Below are 10,447 nucleotides of genomic sequence, written 5' to 3' on the forward strand. Positions count from 1 at the left end.
ATGTGACTTCTTTGCTGATGGCTTTGTCGTCTGTTTCATACGTCATAAAATTAAATTTCATGCAGCCTTTAAGACTTCCATCCGTTAATCGTGAACGTAGGTTAGTCTTAATGTTTTTTTTTTTTTAATGTGAGAAAGACTTTTGATATGCATATGTAGACCCAAACATTGTCAGTACAGCAATACTCACACGCCAGTGTTCCAAGTTTTCACAATCAGCTGGTCTGCAGGTTTAATTTTTTTTCATTTCTCCTACTTATGTGCACTCGCCAACAAGGCTTGGAGACAGAGTAAAAAAAATTTCCGAGGGTGGCGGCGCATAAGCACGCTGTCATTATAAACCACACTGATGGGGTGCTTAAGGACTGTCTTCTTCTTCTTCTTCTTCTTTTCCTTTCGGCTTGTCCCGTTAGGGGTCGCCACAGCGTGTCATCTTTTGCCATCTTAGCCTATCTCCTGCATCTTCCTCTCTAACCCCAACTGCCCTCATGTCTTCCCTCACCACATCCATAAACCTTCTCTTTGGTCTTCCTCTCGCTCTTTTGCCTGGGAGCTCCATCCTCAGCATCCTTCTACCAATATACTCACTCTCTCGCCTCTGAACATGTCCAAACCATCGAAGTCTGCTCTCTCGAATCTTGTCTCCAAAACATCCAGCTTTGGCTGTCCCTCTAATGAGCTCATTTCTAATCCTATCCAACCTGGTCACTCCGAGCGAGAACCTCAACATCTTGGGTGCTTAAGGACTGTAACATTTGTAAATATGAGTGTACCCCTTTAAGAGCGGAGGGGGGGCGGTGCAAGGTAAACTAGGAAGAAGAGTGTGTGGGAGTGCAGCATGTCGTTATTAGGGAAAGTTATGTGTGCTGCCAAAATATTCAGGCCGTCACGCGATCGACCGCACCTCCGCTGTATACAGTATCTCATTATGAGGCCTCTGCGAGCCATACGCAACCACCAAAAGAGCCAGGTATGGCTTGCGAGCCATAGGTTCCCGACCCCTGAGCTATACCGACTGCAATCCCTGCTAAAAATATTCTATAGAACATTTCTAAAGACTTTCTACAAAAACATTCCATACAAATTCTATTGAACTTTAGGACCTAAGTCTATAGAACTGTTCTAAAGTAATTGTACAGAAACATTCCATAGAAATGCTATAGAAATTCAACAGAACATTAGGACCCAAGTTCTATAGTACTGTGTTCTGAAGAAAGTTCTATAGAGCTGCTCTAAAGAACTGTCCTAAATAAATTGTTCTAGAGAACCTTGAGAACTTTCTAAATGAAGCTCAACTACTGCAAAATATTTTGATTAAAACTATGAAGAAATTACTGCCATATGGAATGAATATACTTGTCCAGGAGAGAAGCCCCCAGCGAGAGACAGACAATGCTTTCCTTCAACCGGTCACTACCATTTACTCGGGTCCAAGAAATGTTCTGTGAAGAAGCAAAAACACTGAAATCCTCAAAAACAATATGTATTGTAACAAATGACCATTTGACATGCAAAGCAACACCTCCATCTTGTTGCGTTAGTGCAATGGGCCTGGACCCCCAGTGAGTCGTTCAAAAAGCTCTCGGACCCCCAACCTCAACTACGCCAAAAATGTAGTGCTGGGCACAGCTATACCATTCTGGTACAAAGAAATACTCAATTTTAGTGGCTCACGTGCTCTTGCTTTTTATTTTTGCACAATGAATCAAAACGTGGTTCAACACTGAAAAGGGCAATTCTCACATCATGATTAGCTTCCAGACGATTTTGTTTTATTGTCTTCACATCTAATAGAGTTGAAAACCCTCACACTTGTATGTAGTAACGAAGGGAACATAGTATGCCACGGCTGATTTGGCAAGTTTTGGGAACAGTTCCAAACCCTCGCACCAAATAGGGCTGTTTAACTTGTTCTGAAATTGTTGACGGGTGGCTTCTGAATGACGGAGTTCGATGAGCTCTTCCTTTCTGTCGTCGTTGTCTTGCATCGTGTCAAGACTGAAGCCAATAGGATCTCAAACCCATGATTCTTCTTTTTCAGACAATTCATCAGAGGTAAAATAGTGGTCAAAACTTCCCCGCAGTGTTTTCAAATGCTGCTGGATTTCGTCTTTGATATCAGCTTCTCTCAGATCGAGACTTTCAAGTGCTGGTAAATTAGCAAAGTTATCATTTCCCAGTCGTTTCTCCCATAAAGCCAACTTCTCCAGAAAAGCTGAAAGTTTCTCCTTCCCCTGGATAATGTTGACACTTGGACCTTGCAGCGAAAGGTTGAGCTGATTCAATAATTTGAACACGTCAGCAAGAAATGCGATCCTCTGGCGCGTTTGTGAGCTACCCAATTCATTACCCAGTGGGTTGTTTTGATGTCGAAGAAACTGAATAATGTCGTCATAGACTTCAAAGACTTGCCCTCTTGACAGCTGTCAAACTTGTGTGTGATACAAAACCACTGAGTTCTCACAGCCAACTTCTTCGCAAATCTGACTGAAAAGTAGGTGATTCTGAGGTCGTCCTCTCATGAAGTTTACAGATTGAATCATGACTGACATTGCTGATGACAAGCCTTCGGGAAGAGTCTTCATCACGAGAGCTTGCCTGTTGTAATATGCAATGGGTGACGCTGACATGCGGAGCAACTTTCTTCATGAGAGTGGCAAAACTGGAACGGTTACCTAACATAACATCTGTGCAAATTTCTTCCGAAAAATATTTTATTATTACTCTGTATCAGACATCATGTGTCAGCACCAGGGGTTGAAAAACGTCTTTCCAGTGGGTCCACGAACCCCACTTTGGGAACCACTGCGTTAGTGAAACGCAACAGTATGTTGCAATTCACAAGTTACCGTCCAGTTAAAGCGTTCATTCAGCAATTGTCTTTTTTCAGGTTTTTGTACAATGTTGCTCTTCACAGCAATCATCTTCCTTATTTGGCTCTCCTCGCATGATCCATGGATCCGTTTGACAAAATCTGCAAACAAATACATGAATACAAATCTTCGAAACTGTATCATATGCAAACCACAAAAACAAACAATGCCTAACCTAAAAAACACAGGCGTGAGTTGAAGATACACTTTTTGCATTATTATTCGTTTTAATCTAGGATTATCATACAGAGTGCATCGTTAGTTTGTTTTAAGTGGGAATACTCAACTAGCCAAATTTTCCAGAGGACAACAGAAAATGAACTACTCATGAGAGGAATGAAGATTAGCCGAAGTAAAACAGAATATATGTGCGTTAATGAGAAAGGTGGAGGGGGAAGAGTGAGGCTACAGGGAGAAGAGATAGCGAGGGTGGAGGACTTCAAATATTTAGCGTCAACAATCCAGAGCAATGGTGAGCGTGGTAAGGAAGTGAAGAAACGGGTCCAAGCAGGTTGGAACAGCTGGCAAAAGGTGTCTGGTGTGTTATGTGACAGAAGAGTCTCTGCTAGGATGAAGGGCAAAGTTTACAAAACAGCGGTGAGGCCGGCCATGATGGACGGATTAGAGACGATGGCCTTGAGAAAACAACAGGAAGCAGAACTTGAGGGAGCAGAAATGAAGATGTTGAGGTTATGGCTTGGAGTGAGCAGGTTGGATAGGATTAGAAATGAGCTCATTAGAGGGACAGCCAAAGTTGGATGTTTTGGAGACAATATTCGAGAGAGCAGACTTCGATGGTTTGGACATGTTCAGAGGCGAGAGAGTGAGTATATTGGTGGAAGGGTGCTGAGGATGGAGCCGCCAGCCAAAAGAGTAAGAGGAAGACCAAAGAGAAGGTTTATGGATGTGGTGAGGGAAGACACGAGGGCAGTTGGGGTTAGAGAGGAAGATGCAGAAGATAGGCTAAGATGGAAAAAGATCACACTCTGTGGCAACCCCTAACGGGACAAGCCGAAAGGAAAAGAGGAAGAAGATTTGTGATTAAATTATAAAGAAAGAGCAAAATTGTACATTGACCTACTATAAGCAGAAGCCTTGTTTTTGTCAAGTGGGGTTTCCCTGCAACGTCGTTAAATGCATTTGACTTCCTGCTCATCATTGAACTTCAAGCCAGCTCTTCTCTGCTGAAGACAACTTCGCAAGCCATGTACACAATCTTCTTGGGGTCAGCGTTGCTCACCAACTGTAGATTTTGAGCATTTGCAAAGACACCATAGCCCAAATCAACTTACAAAATAGAATCCTAAAAGAAATACAGGTATATGTACAATGTTGAGTATATTTTGCATCTATGTTGACGCATTCAGGAAGAAAACTTCTAAAATTGTACGTACATGTATTTATTTAAAACTCCAAATGCTGTCATACAGATCATTGATTTTAGATTATTTCATCTTCTAAACGTGATCATGCACTGCAGAAATGTAGAAGTGTGAAAAGACAAGTTGATAGATTATATTATTATTACCTACAAGAATACAGGTTTTCTAAAATGTAAAACTTTTAACACACCTGTCCATTGTCATTACATCATATTAAATAACCCTCCACAAATGACCACTGATTGGTGTCAACGGTGATCGAAGTGGCGACGATGGCTTGACTTATGCATATCTTATAGATGCCATCTGAATGGCTGGGCTCCTGGGTGGGAGTGAGCTGTCACTCACTGGAATTGGCATCAGGAGGGCAGGCAGAGAAGGCCGTTGTTGCCTCACTTCACAGTCCGCGCCCTTCTTCCGAAGTTGACCTTCCTTAATTTTTTGGCTGGAGGTTAATTTATCAATCATCTTTAGCATGTCTGGAAGCCCTGTATTAAAAACAAATCCATTCAAAGTTATGCATCACTTTATTCAAATATACCCTGACTATTTTAAAATGAAGCTGTGCTGAATTCAAACTTCTCAAATTAAACTGACAGATTTTCTCTTGCAGAGTTTACCTGATAAAAATTAAACCACTATTTATAAAGTCATACATTTTCTATTATTTTGTGCATAATATGACTCTGGATAGTCAAGATAACAAGCAAAATTACTCCTTGGGAATTTTCTATAAGATCTTTCCTTTTTGTCCATTTCCAAAATATAAAAAAATACACGTACCTTTCACTACAGCGTAGACATTTTTCAGACTGGTTTTTCGCTCTTAAATGGACTTCTGCCTGCAGATCATTAGCTTCCGAGAAAGACAACATAAATGACACAATAAAAGACCTACAAATGTATAATGGCTGAAAATTTTAAAACAAGTGTAACAAAAGATAACTGCAACAATGTAAATACTTCAGTTGTGCCATGTCTTCCGATCTCATTACTTTAGTAATCAGATTTTACACTAGTGTATGATTATGCAAAACACACTGAATCTGGCACTTGTAACTGCTGTAGTGCAAGATTGTTTCTGAACTCATCACAGTACAGAATCTGCTCTTATCAAAGTGCTAAGTGATATAAGGTTGAATACTGACTCTGGAAAGGTGTCAATTGTGGTCTTGTTGGATCTCAACACGGGTTTTGATACGGTAAATCACAATATACTGCGAAATAGGTTGGAAACATGGGTAAGACTAAATGGAACAGGCTAAATGGTTTAGGTGCTACCTGGAGGAAAGGAGCTACTTTGTGAAAATTGGAGGTGCTCGGTCTCAGCGAATGGCAATGACCTATGGGGGTCCCTCAAAGGTCAGTTTTTGGACCTCTCCTGTTCAGCCTGTATCTGCTACCCTTGGTTCAAATTCTTCAAAATTTTAATTTTGACTACCATAGTGATGCAGATGACACACAGTTATATTTAGCAGTGTCTCCAGATGACTACAGTCCAATTGAGGTATTGTGCCACTCTCTAGATCAGATAAATAACTGTATGAGCCAAAATTTTCTTCAACTAAATCACAACAAAACTGAGAGAATTGTTTTTGGCAATAAAAAAAAGAGAATTGCTGTTAGTAAACACCCGGACTCTCAATCTTTAAAAACCAAAGACCAAGTCTGAAACCTTGGTGTGATTGATTCCGAACTGACTTTCAACAATCATATCAAATCAATCATAAAAACTGCCTTCTACCATCTGAAGAACATATCTAGAGTGAAATCTTGTATGTGTCAAGCAGACCAGGAAAAGCTCATCCATGCTTTTATCTCAAGTAGACTTGACTACTGTAATGGTCTTCTGTCTGGACTCCCAAAACAGAGTATTTAACAGCTGCAGCTCATTCAGAATGCTGCAGCTTGCGTTCTGACCAAAGCAAAGCGGTCAGAGCATATAACTCCAATCCTAAAGTCCTTGCACTGGCTTCCAGTCAGCTTTAGAATAAATTTTAAAGTTCTGCTACTGGTTTATAAATCACTAAATGATTTAGGTCCTGAAAACATGAAATAAATGCTTACGGAATACAAACCCAGTATAGCGCTGAGATCGACTGACTCAGGTCAAATAGTGGAGCAAAGAGTCCAAAGCAAACACGGTGAAGCAGTACTTAGCTGTTATGCTGCACACAAATGGAATAAGTTGTCAATAGAGGTGAGGTCAGCCCCAAGTGAGAATGTTTTTAAATCCAGGTTGAAAACTTCTTTTTCTCATGCTTTTTAGAATATATCCACTTTTTGATCATATTACTTGCACTGTATGCGGTTATAATTGTCTTTTTTATATATTTTGTTTGTCATTTTTATTGTTTTTAAGCCGTTTTCATTTATGTCTTTGTTTTCAAATGCCTTTAATCATGTAAAACACATTGAGTTACCTTGTCTATGATATAGGCTATACAAATAAATTTACTTTGGTTTGCTTTGCTTTAGTCCTTTGTCCTCGTCCATACTCAATTTCTCCAGTGAGAGGCACATCTTTCCCAAGATCAGCTGCCTTTCGGAAGGCTGCCAGTTCCCCGTTGTTACTGTGAAGAAAATAAGTATTTGAACACCCTGCTATATTGCAAATTCTCCCACATAGAAATCATGGGGGGGGAGGGGTCAGGGTGGGGAGGGAATTTTCATCGAAGGTGCATGTCCACTGTGAGAGAGATAATCTAAAAGGAAAAATCCAGAAATCACAATGTATGATTGTTTTAACGATTTATTTACGTGATACAGCTGCAATCAAGTATTTGAACACCTATCAGCTAGAATTCTGACCCTCAAAGACTTGTTAGTCCGCCTTTAAAGTCCACCTCCACTCCATGTATTATCCTGAATCAGATGCACCTGTGTGAGGTTGTTAGCTACATAAAGACACCTGTCCACCCCATACAATCAGTAAGATTAAAACTTGTGGCTGTGTATGGAAGTATTCCTCCGTCTTCCCGATCAACCAATCGGCCGAGCAGCCGAGCCGCTCACAGCTGTGCCGCTCACAGCTGTGTATGGAAGTATTCCTCCGTCTTCCCAATCAACTGATACTGCTTTTTCTTTACCAGATGAGGATAAATCTAAGAAATCAACGCTGTGCATAAATGGTTTCCCAAGTAATTGAGCCTTTGTTGCAGCGCATAACACGTCACATTCGCACATGTAGGTCATGTGACTTGCGAAAATGGCAGCGCCCCTGAAAATTCGTAATTGTCGATAAAAATCTTCTCAAAACACGATTAAATGAGAGAGGATTTAACATCACATTGTCAAAATAGAGTGCATATTACATGACCTATTGGATACATTGTTAATGCAAACCAGTGGTTTTCCCCTTTAAGTTTGGAGTTTGTCACTGACAGTTGCCAGTTTGTTGCCTTGTGTCAGTGTGTTGCATTCACTGCCAGTAGGATTCTCCATCACTGAGAGTAATTGTAGTATTGAGCTATCCCTATCACAGCGATTCTGTGCCCTTTCGGGCTTAGCATTGAACAATGCTTTGTTTGACCAACAATATCGCCAGTCACGTGATTTTGGTGACGTCGGTGCATGAGTTCTATATTGAACTAATGAATATAATGAATTAATGTCTTTTGTTCTGAGACAACAGCAGACTGGTGTTGCAGTTGTACACTTGCTGGAGATGTTTGATATTCTTGCACATGAATGTCTCCCATCATCTAAGTTTCTGCTTTCAAAAGCAATAATATCAAAAGGTCATGAGCAGGCCCGCACCCTAGTGAGGAAATTTGTGGAAAATTGATGGTCTCATAGTAATTCATACGAGTAGGATAAATTTAAAAAATGCATTCATAATGTGGAATACTATATTTTTCAGTTTTATTATTATATTAGAGCAGCACAATTGATCAGCTGGAAAGCGTCAGTTTCACAGTTCTGAGGTCCCAGGTTTTATCCCGGCGCTGCCTGTGTGGAGTTTCTATGTTCTCCCTGTGCTGCGTGAGTTTTCTCCGGGCAGTCCGGTGTCCTCCCACATCCCAAAAATATGCAACATTGTTTGGATACTCTAAATTGCCCCTCGGCGAGATTGTGAGTTTTACTGTTGTTTGTCTCCATGTGCCCTGCGATTGGCTGGCAACCAGTTCAGGGTGTACCCCGCCTCCTGCCCATTGACAGCTGAGATAGGCTCCAGAATTCACCACGACCCTTGTGAGGATAAGCAGCTAAGAAAATGGATGGATATTATTATATTAAGTATGGAATGATTTCAGTTCAGTGAAACGGTGGATCAGCTGGTAAAACGTTGGCTTCACAGTTCTGATGTTCTGGGGTCAATCCAGGACCCGCCTATGTGGAGCTTGCATGTTCTCCTCATGGCTGCATGAGTTTCCTTCGCGCACTCCGGTTTCCTCTCACATCCCAAAAACATGCAACATTAATTGGACACTCTAAATTGCCCCTAGGTGTGATTGTGAGTGTGGCTGTTAGTCTCGATGTGCCCTGCGATTGGCTGGCAACCAGTTCAGGGTGTACCCCGCCTCCTGCCCGTTGACAGCTGGGATAGGTTCCCAGCACTCCCCGCGACCCTCGTGAGGATACGCGGCAAGGAAAATGGATGGATGGATGGATGGATGGATGGATGATTTCAGTGATTGGACTGTGATAATGCTGTTAGCACACCTGCTTCACACTTATGAGGACCGGGGTTCTAATCCCAGCCATGCGCTTGTGGAGTTTGCATATTCTCCGTGTCTGTGTGGGTTATATGTGCCCTGTGATTGGCTGTTCCTCATTCCTCATGAGAATTTCATTTCTGACAGAAAATATCTAAGGCTTCTCAGCTGAATGAGGTCAAGAAAGGGTGTTGGACTGAAGGAAAAAAGAGAAAACAGCCCTGCATGCACAGTCTCATCAAGTTTTACACACCCTCTGACACAAAAATGCACACAGTCTGGAAAGCCACAAGTTTCTGATTATATCCTGACTTTCAAATAAAAGACTGTTAAGCCAATTCTTTTGCGTAGCTGCCATTTCTATATGTATGTTGCGATGAAACCAATTGTACCCTGGGACAATAAGTAGTTTATTGCTTTAATTTGCTGTGACTTTTTATATTGTATTGCCAAGCCCTCAAACAAATAGAAAAAGCATATTTTCCCACTAATGACTGTGTGATTTGTAGCCTGTCTTTGACATTGGGGTGTCTGTGTGATCAAACCAAGCATAATTAGACCTCTGGAGTGCATGAAGTACAAAACACATTGAAAATAAATGCTATGCAGAGACCATGCGGTGTGGTTTGAGGATGATGCTGAACAGTCAGTGCAAGAAAAAAGCTGCCTGGTGGTTTCCTTTACAAAGCCCATGCATACATACACTGACACGGCCACATGCATGTGCACATATACTGGAAATCTATGTACAGTATGTATCCATGCCTACTGGCAATTTGGACAGTGAATGTTTGTACCCACATACACAAACATATACGCGCACATCATAGTGCAAGATGTCCTGAAGCCAGTAATATTGAACCAGGGCATATCCTGCCAGCAAAGGAGCATGGGTTCCTAAAAAAAAGCTGATTTTGGCAATCAGCTGTGTGTATAGTTCCTGCTCCACTTCCCTTTTCAAGTACTGGGAGTAAACAGAAGCCGTGTCTCCTTGGGTGGCTCGTGGGCTTTTTCAGGACCTAGCCCGCGATGCCGACCTTGTCGTCCTCAGAGCCTGATGCATCTGTGCGGATCCATTCTCGTCCCAGTGACTGAGCCAAAATTAGTTGTGTGGTGGAGTCTCCAAAGTGATGTGGAATAATGGTATTAACTAGCCAATGCATGAGGTAGAACCCCAATTCCAATGAAGCTGGCATGTTAAGTTAAACATAAATATACACAGAATACAATGAGATGCAAATTATTTTCAACCTATATTTAATTGAATTCTGTACAAAGAAGAAGATGGATGGATGGATGGATGGATGGATGCCTCATTTGTAGTTGTTTATTAATGTAAGAAAGTTTTTTGAACAAATTGAAGAACATTTTTATGAAACATAATTAATCTCATCCCATCATGTCCACAAAATCCAGAGGAAAAATATGAATGAGGTATGTCCTTAACTTTTGTACTTATTTTCATTTTCGCAAGTTTAGGCATTTTTCCTATATATTTTTCCCTGACTAATACTCATTTCCAAAAATATTTCAT

This window comes from Syngnathoides biaculeatus, chromosome 7, assembly GCF_019802595.1.
Source record: "Syngnathoides biaculeatus isolate LvHL_M chromosome 7, ASM1980259v1, whole genome shotgun sequence".
Lineage (NCBI taxonomy): Eukaryota > Metazoa > Chordata > Actinopteri > Syngnathiformes > Syngnathidae > Syngnathoides > Syngnathoides biaculeatus.